The sequence below is a fragment of the Oreochromis aureus genome, linkage group 3, assembly GCF_013358895.1.
Source record: "Oreochromis aureus strain Israel breed Guangdong linkage group 3, ZZ_aureus, whole genome shotgun sequence".
In the NCBI taxonomy this organism is placed as follows: Eukaryota; Metazoa; Chordata; class Actinopteri; order Cichliformes; family Cichlidae; genus Oreochromis; species Oreochromis aureus.
Window position 1 is genome coordinate 90,405,356 of NC_052944.1, and position 10,590 is coordinate 90,415,945.

Sequence of the window (10,590 nt, forward strand, 5' to 3'; positions counted from 1 at the left end):
TACACCCTCGGGCAGGTGGTGTGCCCATAAACAGTCGTCTAAATGTCTGAGAAGCTCTGATTATTTACTATGTTCAAACAAACTGAGTGTCCACAAACGTCTGAGCTCACAGTGAGAGCTGCTGGCACAGTTTGGAGGTGTTCTGCCCCCTGCTGGACACACAGAGCTACAACATGAGGATCAGAGGAGGTTGGTGCTGCTTCACCTTTGGACACAAGAAGGAGGTCAAAATATTTAAACACAGAGATTGTTTTTAAACCTCTAAAGGGGGAAATCCTGACGAACCAATCCACAACCAGAAAAGAAGACTAACTCTGTGAAAACTAAACTAACAGTGTGAGTGTGTAAAGTCACAGAGTAGCTGGTTTTAAATGTATCTATAAAGTTTATTTCATTTTATTTAGACTTCAAAAAACAGTCCAAGTTAATTTCTTTGGACTGTTTTCACTTAGTGCCACCTGGAGGACAGTCAGCTCCCTGCAGCAGCTCTGGAGGACTGTTAACTGATGAAGAGCTCGGACTGCACAGCCTGCTTCATCACCGACTTCTTTAAATAAACATGACCAGGATCAGTCGCAGCACCTCAGACAAACATTTGTTACACAGCAGCCGCCTTCACACCGACTGAGCTCCATCACAGCTTCAGAGCTCAGCTTACTAAAGTCCAAAGTTTATTTCCTCTCAGGTTTATTACTTTCAGTAAAGTTTCACTTTCAGAGCCCTGACCAGCATCCTGCAGCATCTGGAGCAGCTGTGTGGTGCTGTCATGTCAATAAGGATCAAAATCTGTGGGGATGTTTCCAGCAGGGGTTATAACCTGCAGTTAGCAAGGTGTACCTAATAAAGTGGCCTGGCAGTGTCTATATCTAAACGTTACACAAAGAACATAAAAACTTCACAAATGATGCTTTAAATGAAAAATAAATCCCTGTAAATAATTCAAAAGGTCACATATTAGAACCATCTTAACTAAAACTCTGCAGCCGGTCGCTGTGGTTTGTCCCAGCAGCTCTTAGGAAACAAACTGCTAACTTCAGTGTTAGCACACACTGTTACGTTAAAAAAATAAAAGGACACTGAGCATCAGGCTCGCCACAGATCATAAAAACTAAAACCAACTTTAATAAAAGAAGACGCACACACGCGCACCACTGGAAGGCTTACGCCCCATGAGCCAACTACAACTCGTGCTGGTGGTAATTGTCCAGGCCTCGATCACAAGCCGGTCTGGCTCCCCACAGGCTGAGATCAGCAACTGAGGCAGTTTAAGGTTCCCAGCACGACACTCGGGCAGAGGATCGCTCCAGCCCGATCACAGAGGCGTGGGTACAAGCAACAATCCAGAATAAAATAAAACCAGGCGAACCAGAAAAAAATAAGCCTACTTAATAAAAACAGTTTCACGACAAGACAAGACAGCAGGCTCCACCGAGGAGGAGCCCTCACAACAGCGGCTGGGAAGGCGTTTCACTCTTCCGATTAGGGTCGGGCAGTTTGCCACGGAGAGGTGAAGGCAGCAATCAAACCCTAAAACAACAGATAAATATAACCTTAGCCTCCGGTTATTGTGAATGACCGGAGGTTGTTTTATTCCGCAACGCTGGAATAAAACAGAAACTGCCGCGCTACAACAAGCCACAAAAACTATATTACTACCGATTCTAGTACTGGGAGGGAATCGGAGGTTAAGTGAGAGCATACCTGTAGCTGTCATACACTGTAAAATCTAATTAGTTCCAAGAACTAAAAAAAACTAAGGAAACTCGTTGCCTCAAAAAAGGTAAGTAAAGCTTACTTAATGTAGTGAAGTAGATTTTGGGTTAGGATGTTACATGATGTCCCTAAACGCACCACTGACATCCACACCTTTCAGCCGACAATTACCTGGCTATAAGAAACAGCTGCGCTTCACTACTGAGAGAAGGCATTTGGCAGTCTTGGCAATCTAAGGTGGCTGCAGCACTAGGCAGTTGAGCTCCCCATATCTCTTAAGGAAAGCTACTCAGTTGCCCTTAGAGAGTGGTGTGCATTAGACTGCTGCTGTCTTGTCAGATGCCGTTTTGTTTGTTATGCACTACTTTTATAAAGTATAGTGATTTGGGATGTGGTTTTATGTAGATCTTTTATTGATTGTTTAATGTTTTATCTTTTCCTTTATTGCTTTAGTGGAGGTGCGGCCGCTTGTTTAGAGGCTAGGCACGTGAGGTGGAATCCTCCCGATGCATGCGAGTGTACACCGGGCATAGGCAGATTGCACCATTTAGAGTTTAGTGTGAGTGAGGTTTGCTGTGAAATCACACGGGTGAGTAATTGGTGGCACCCTTGGGCACTCCTCCCTATAGGTTGCCTCCTCAAGTGGCCGGTCTCCACCATTTTGTCTAGTTGCTTCTTTTAACATATTGTGCTTGTTTTAGGGTAGCATTGTGGTAGGGAGTATGTCGTTTTAATCATCGTTTGGTAATAAAGTGTTTTAATTATTTTACTCTCTCACCCCTGCTACCCTAGGTGCTTTTAGATCTTATAGTTATATGTTTTAGAAGTTTCTCTTAATAAACTTTTGAATTATAAACTTTCTTTGTCTCCCCTCTGCCTTTAAATAACGAGTCTGTGGGCTTTGGTAGCCAGTGCAGTCCTCTCATTGGCTAGAGAAATCTTTCCTGGGGTTGTGGCGCTCTCCCCCAGGTGGCGTTGTCACTACTTTAGTAACCGTCCCCGGTTATCTCATATTCGTGACACCACATTAAGATGACTGTTAGGACAACTTATTCATTGCAGGTCTGCAGTATTAAGACTAACTTGATATCTCTGACTGTACAATACTAATTGTTTACCTACAGACAAACATTTCAAGTTCAACTAAATGAAAAAAACAATTTGTGGTAACCTCCCCCTCTCTCTCCTGTTTCTACTTCAATCATGAAACTGATCAGTGATCAGCTGATCAGCTTTTCTCTCTTGTTTATTCATCGCCCACTTTGCGCCAGAAAGAGGAAACCAGCGGATGTCGCGTTAAACAACAGCAGCACGTTTAAGCTTGATCAGCTGTTGTTAGAATTTATTTAATATTAATTTCTAGTATCAGCTGATGTTTGCTGGAGCCACAGCTGTAAAGCTGCTGGTCATGATATCGGTTTGGTTATCTGGTGAGAGGGAAACATGAAGATGAAACCAGGAGATGTCCTTACTGAATCATCAGAGCTGAACAGGTGATGGAGAAACAGGTTTACCTTTTAGGTGACATGAATGAGTTGAAGGGAAGTTATGAACTGTTTCTGAGAGACAAATAACACCAGCATCCTTTTCTAAGTAGCTGACAGCTGGTAACTGTGCAGGGGCGGGTCTAGCAAAGTGTTGCCAGGGGTCCATGTAGGGCATTAACAGGGAAAGGGGGGCACAAAGAAATACTTTTCTTTCTTACTCTCACTTAAAATGTCTCGCTTTGAAAAAATAATTATCTGAATCTTACAACAAATGATTGATAGATTGATACATATATACCATCAGAACAGTGTACATCACTGTCACAACAGTGTTTGTTTTCATTCAAAGGCTTTATGATTTTTCCTATAATGGTGGGCCGGTCTCTTGTCAAAATGCGCGGGCCGATATTTTTTGTCCCAGTCCAGCTCTGTATGCAGCTCATCTGCAGTCTGGTGTTACCTACATCTTCCTATTCAGAAGGCAGAATTTCCAAGTTCTGAGTACAATCAAAAGCACCACGACTGCAGTTTTTGTGTTGGATGTGTAAAGCAGGCTAGAATCATGGCGGCGGTCAACGACGGTCCAGGCGTGGGATTTCTCTCGTGGAAATGTGCACATTATTTTTCCTTTCTGTTGGTAGGTGGCACAGTGCACTTGTGGCAAGTAAGCAAGCTAGAAGACTGGCAATCTGGCTGGGTATCCAGTTACGGAAGCAACACATTAACAAGAGAATTCTGAGTAAAACCAAAGTTACTTTCCCTAGTAACTCGTTACTCTGAAAGTAACGAGTAACTTGAAGTAACTGAGTTACTTTTGATAGAAGTAACTAGTAATGTAACTAAGTTACTAATTTAAAGTAACTTACTCAACACTGATCTTAAATATGATCAACCTATCTCTAATAATCGGCCATGTACCACAGGCCTTCAAGGTGGCTGTAGTTAAACCTTTACTCAAAAAGCATCTCTAGACCCAGCTGCCTTAGCTAATTATAGGCCAATCTCCAACCTTCCTTTCATATCAAAAATCCTTGAAAGAGTAGTTGTCAAACAGCTAACAGATCATCTGCAGAGGAATGGCTTATTTGAAGAGTTTCAGTCAGGTTTCAGAGCTCATCACAGTACAGAAACAGCTTTAGTTGTCAGGGTCCTGGGTCTGAGCCACCCAGGGACCCTGAGCAGTTTTGGACTAATATTATAATATATGTATTTTGTATTGCTGTCCCTCGTTCTCCCTGCATATGTGTGTGTGGGTGTGGCCCTGGCAGGTGATTGGCCACACCTGAAGACCATGTCACACCTGCAGCTGATCAGGCCTCGTTGGAGGAGCTACTTGAGAGTGTGGTGGAGCTCTCTCCGACGCTGGATCATTGCGTGGCTTCACGTTAGTCTCTCGACCAGTTCTTAGTTTGAGTCTCCTGCATTATTGTGTGTCTGACAGCTGCCTCTCTCTTATGTCCCCAGGAGTAGCGAGAGACGAGAGGGCAGCGAGCACGGGGTGCTCATCACGGAGAAGCGGAGACAGGAACACTAACACTGGGAAGAGGACACGTCACGGGAGTCGGGAGAGCACGGGATTTATTGTCATGTTTTTCCATCACTGTAAATAAACGCACTGCTTGTACTAAGAGCACCGCGCCTGGGTCCTCCATTCCCCATATCCCCACGGTCTGCCATGTCAAACCGTGACATTAGTGAAGGTTACAAATGATCTTCTTATGGCCTCTGACAGTGGACTCATCTCTGTGCTTGTCCTGCTAGACCTCAGTGCAGCGTTCGATACTGTTGACCATAATATCCTATTAGAGCGATTAGAACATGCTGTAGGTATTACAGGTACTGTGCTGCAGTGGTTTGTATCATATCTATCTAATAGACTCCAATTTGTACATGTAAATGGAGAGTCCTCTTCACACACTAAGGTCAATTATGGTGTTCCACAGGGTTCAGTGCTAGGACCAATTCTGTTTACATTATACATGCTTCCCCTAGGCAGTATCATTAGAAGACATAGTATATATTTTCACTGCTATGCAGATGACACCCAGCTCTATCAATTCATGGAGCCAGATAACAAACACCAATTAGCTAAACTGCAAGACATAAAGACCTGGATGGCCGCTAACTTTCTGCTTCTTAAATCAGATCAAACTGAGGTTATTGTACTCGGCCCTGAAAATCTGAGAAATATGGTATCTAACCAGATTCTTACTCTGGATGGCATTACCTTGGCCTCCAGTAATGCTGTGAGGAACCTTGGAGTCATTTTTGACCAGGACATGTCCTTCAACACACATATTAGAATAGAATAGAATGCCTTCATTGTCACTATACAGTTGTACAATGAGATACAGAGCATCTCCTACTCAGTGTAAACATGCTGGGGGGGGGGTACAGTTCTGCAGTGCTATATACATATGGACAGTATTAACATAGGGAAGAAGATGTATATATATATAAAATGTACAATTTACAAGCCGTAAGTAATATGTCATAAATAGTGTTATGTATGTACAGTTGAGTTATTGCACATGGAATTGGTATAAATAGTGGTGGTCCATAGAGGAAGTGGGAAGTGGGGGGCTGTGTTATCGGTGCATGTGTGAGTTCAGGGTGGTTATCGCTTTGGGGAAGAAACTGTTTTTGAGTCTGTGGGTTTTTGTGTTGATGCACCTGTAGCGCTTCCCTGAGGGAAGCAGGCTGAACATGTTGAAGCCAGGGTGGGAGCTGTCCTTGATAATGTTTGCTGCTCTGCTGAGGCAGCGGGAGGAATAAATGTCCATCAGGGAGGGGAGAGGGCAGCCGATGATCTTTTGTGCTGTCTTGACCACACTCTGAAGCCTCACTCTATCTGCTTTGGTGCAGATAGAAACAATATATATATATATATAAACAAATATATAAGACTGCTTTCTTCAATTTGTGCAACATCTCTGAAGTTTTTTTATTTTGTTTTTGCCTGTCCCATTTTGAGCGGGGAAGAGGGACGGTAACAAAGGGCAAAAACCAAAAACCAACAAAGCAAACAGACATAAAATACATATATCAATCACCTGGATCACCTGTTGAAAAAGAAAAAAGAGAAAACAAGCAAAGAAAAAGAGAGCAATATAATAAACATCATCGCGATGATCTATGTGAATGTAACAGTAAATATTAAATATTATTGTGCAGCACGTAAGATCGACAGCACACAGTGTGCTTTGAGGTAGCAGCCAAAAAGGGTGTAGTTTGTTTGTGAGAGCATGTATACCTTATTAATTATTTTATTCTATTAATTAATAGAATTATGTATACCTGTGTATGGAACGCCAGGACTGCCATAATGAAATAATTAAATACACCATTAAATAATTAATTAAATGTGGCAATAATTAATTAAAATTGGAATTAATTAATTAAATAAATAGTTATGACACATGTAATTAATTAATTATTGACACATTTAATTAATTATTTAATGATATAGTTATTTATTTCATTTTGGCAGTCCTGGCGCCTGGCTCTCATCATGAATTAATTTTATCTGCCAGCCTCACCCATCAAACTCAGGGGGCGGGGTTAACGCTGATCGAGTCAAAACCATTGCTTTGGCCTGGTGGCCAATGTGAAATACATAAATAATTAATTAAATGTGTCAATAATCTCTCTGCTCTTGCTCTTGACGAAGGCGGTCGCATTTTTCTCCTCTCCTCCTCCTCCTCCTCCTCCTCCTCCTCCTCTCCCTTAGCTTCCCTGCTTAGCTTCTTCTGTCCTTGTCTCGTGTTTTTACTTACTTTTCCCTGGAACAATCTCTCACAGTCTGTTTTCTAAAACCTAAAAGAGGAATTATGGATTTGATCAAGTGGTCTCTGAATGCAATTGACACCCCTTTCTCAACGAGAAGTCTGGGCTTGGGTGAGCCTGAGTGCTGAAGATATCTATCTATTCGGGACCATGGTAACAGGGTTCTTGCTGATCGGAGCTGGCTTGGCCCTGGCTTATCGAAGAATTAAGAAAGCGGAACCGGCTGTTCAAACCCCCACAAGGCTGCCCGCTGGAATTGAAACGATGGGACGAGGCGTGAGTTTCTCAAAATGGGCTCATTGAGTGCAGCACGGATAAGATCTTGGAAAGGCTACGGCTGCTGTGAATACTCAGAATAAGATCTCTGAGTGCAGACTGGATTACATCTCGGAAGGGCTCGCTCGGAATAACATCTCTGAGCGCAAATTGGATGACATCTCGGGGAGGCACACTGTCGTGAGTTTTTCAGAATCGGCTCCTTGAGCACAAGAATGACAACATCACAGAACGCATAGTATGGCGGCTCATGGCTCTCCAACGGGAGATTGAGAGACCAGTGTTGGACTGTAGAACTGCTTTGAAATTCATATAAGCTGTTCGCACTAAAGTAAAAAGCACCATCACTTCATGCGGATACCTTCTTGGCGCCAGCTGCGGTCGCAAGGCTGGAGCTGTACAACAACACCCTGATTACAGACTGTGTTTAGTCTGTTCCTTCCCATTCCATGCAAGGCCACCTAGGTTGGCTGGAAGACTGTTTACTTAGCCTGGCAGGGCGAAGGACACTGTCTCAGCTGAACTCTGGACACGCACACACATACATATACACTGATATGCACACACTCATCCCCCCTCCCTTTCCAAATGCCTTCGACGCTTATTCCCTTCCGATGCTGACGGTGGATCATGGAGACCAGCACATAGGCTGCAGGCCCGGATGTACTGTCTAAATCGGCTGTCTCTCACCCTTTACCCGCCCCTGTTGCTTGTCATGTGTTTCTTTGGTGTATTAAGAGTTTTTTTCATGTGCTATGTGCAAACTGATCTCCCTGTTGGAGCTCAGTCTGGGGGGAGTTATTTTTTTCTCCTTATCTTTCCTCGTGTGGTGCTTTTTCCATGTTATATCTCTCTGACCTGTCTTCCCCATGTGATGTTTTGTGTAATGTATGTATGGTCGGAGGGTAAGATGGCACCGCCATTGCGTGCAATAGGTCGGCAGCCTTATGAAATTTCCCCCTTGTGGGACTAATAAAGGTATATCAATATCAATATCAATATCAATAATTAAAATGTGAAATACATAAATAATTAATTGTGTCAATAATTAATTAATTACATGTGTCATAACTATTTATTTAATTAATTAATTCCAATTTTCCATCCATCCATCTTCATCCGCTTTATCCGAGGCCGGGTCGCGGGGGCAGCAGCCTAAGCAGAGAAGCCCAGACCTCCCTCTCCCCAGCCACCTCCTCCAGCTTATCCGGGGAACACCAAATGCGTTCCCAGGCCAGCCGAGAGATATAATCTCTCCAGCGTGTCCTGGGTCTGCCCCGGGGCCTCCTCCTGGTGGGACATGCCCGGAACACCTCACCCAAGAGGCGCCCAGGAGGCATCCTTGTCAGATGCCCGAACCACCTCAACTGGCTCCTTTCGATGTGGAGGAGCAGCGGCTCTACTCTGAGCCCCTCCCGGATGGCCGAACTTCTCACCCTATCTCTAAGGGAGAGGCCAGCCACCCTTCGGAGGAAGCTCATTTCTGCCGCTTGTATCCGCGATCTCGTTCTTTTCGGGTCACTACCCACAGCTCGTGGCCATAGGTGAGGGTAGGGACGTAGATCGACCGGTAAATTGAGAGCTTCGCTTTTACACTCAGCTCCCTCTTCACCACGACGGACCGGTGCAGCGTCCGCATCACTGCAGCTGCATCACCAATCTGTCTGTCGATCTCCGGCTCCCTTCTCCCATCACTCGCGAACAAGACCCCGAGATACTTGAACTCCTCCACTTGGGGCAGGAACTCATCCCCGACCCGGAGTGGGCACTCCACCCTTTTCCGGCTGAGAACCATGGCCTCAGATTTGGAGGTGCTGATCCTCATTCCCACTGCTTCACACTCGGCTGCGAACCGTTCCAGTGCGAGCTGGAGGCCTTCACCTGATGAAGCCAACAGAACCACATCATCCGCAAATTAATTAATTAATTCCAATTTTAATTAATTATTGCCACATTTAATTAATTATTTAATGGTGTATTTAATTAATTCATTATGGCATTCCTGGCGTTCCATACCTGTGAGCGTGAGCATGCTTGTATTTAAAAGGTTCCTTCATGTAATGATCTGCTAGAGAGTGTGGGGAGCCATAGCCCCGTCCTCCTGGGCATGAAGCAGGTATGGAGGAGATCAAGGCCCAGACATCCAGAGGCCCCAAGAGCAAAGAAGACCAAGGAAGACCAACAGAGGGGCAACCGTGCCACTATCCCGGAACGTGATGTGATGTGAGCTCCACTGGCAGCCAGCTGTGCCAGAGTGACCGAGCCCCAGGCTGAGAGGCCAAGGGCACCCCACCCCCGAAAGAGCCTGAGCAAGCCCCAGGCTCCAGGCACCAGCCAGCTCCCCCGCTGACCCCAGTAGGCACCCCCACACCCTGCAACCCACGAGGGAAAGGGGGCCCAGGCCCATCCGGACCGTGGCCCAGTTCAGCAGCGCCGCCCGGCCGCACAGAGCCCGGGGCAGCCCATCCGACTCCACCACAGAGAAAACTGCACCCACCCCGTCATCCACTTATCTTCTAGACTACACAAGACAATAGACACCCAGGCTGAGATCTTCCTCGACCTCTCTTTTATCTCTCCCCACCTGCAGAGAGGAGACCTCCTGCAAGATGTAACAGCCTCCCCCACCAGGTGAAGAGCCCCCCAGGTGGCTCGATGCACTGGCGGCACCCTGCGCCAGGGCTGGGCCCCCATACACCCACCCGCCCACAACCCCGGTGACACACCAACCAGGACCCCAGTCCCCAAGGCCCAGCCAGGGCCCCAGCCCGGAGACGGATCACCCCCAGAACCCCCCGCCTGCCCCGGACCAACCCAGGGAGAGCCAGGCTCCCAGGTCAGTAACCCACGTCCGTCAGCAAAGACCCTCCCCTAGCCCCGCTGCATGCAGCCATGAGGAAACCATCACCTAAGAGCCAACAGAGCCCTTAACAGGCCATGACCGCAACCCCGGGTTGAGCCCTCCAAAGAAGAGGCTTCTGGGGAATCCCCCGACGCCCCAAGCCTGTCCCTACCCCCACACCAATCACAACAGCAAACTATGACTCCCCACCCCCACTAGGTGATGGAGCTGATCAAAGGAGCCCAGAGCAATTGATCTGATGTGGTGGCAGAGGCTGTATCAAGACTAATGTAATCTAATAGATGATTTCTATATTGGTTAGAATTAAGATTATTTTTATTTTTCCAGTTCATGAGGACTGTTTTCTTGGCTATGCATAGGGCAGTGAAAACCATATGGGCTATATTCTTTTCTGTAGTGACATTATCTAAGCTGCCCAACAAACACACTAAAGGGGAAGTTGGAATGTTACATTTCGGACACTTT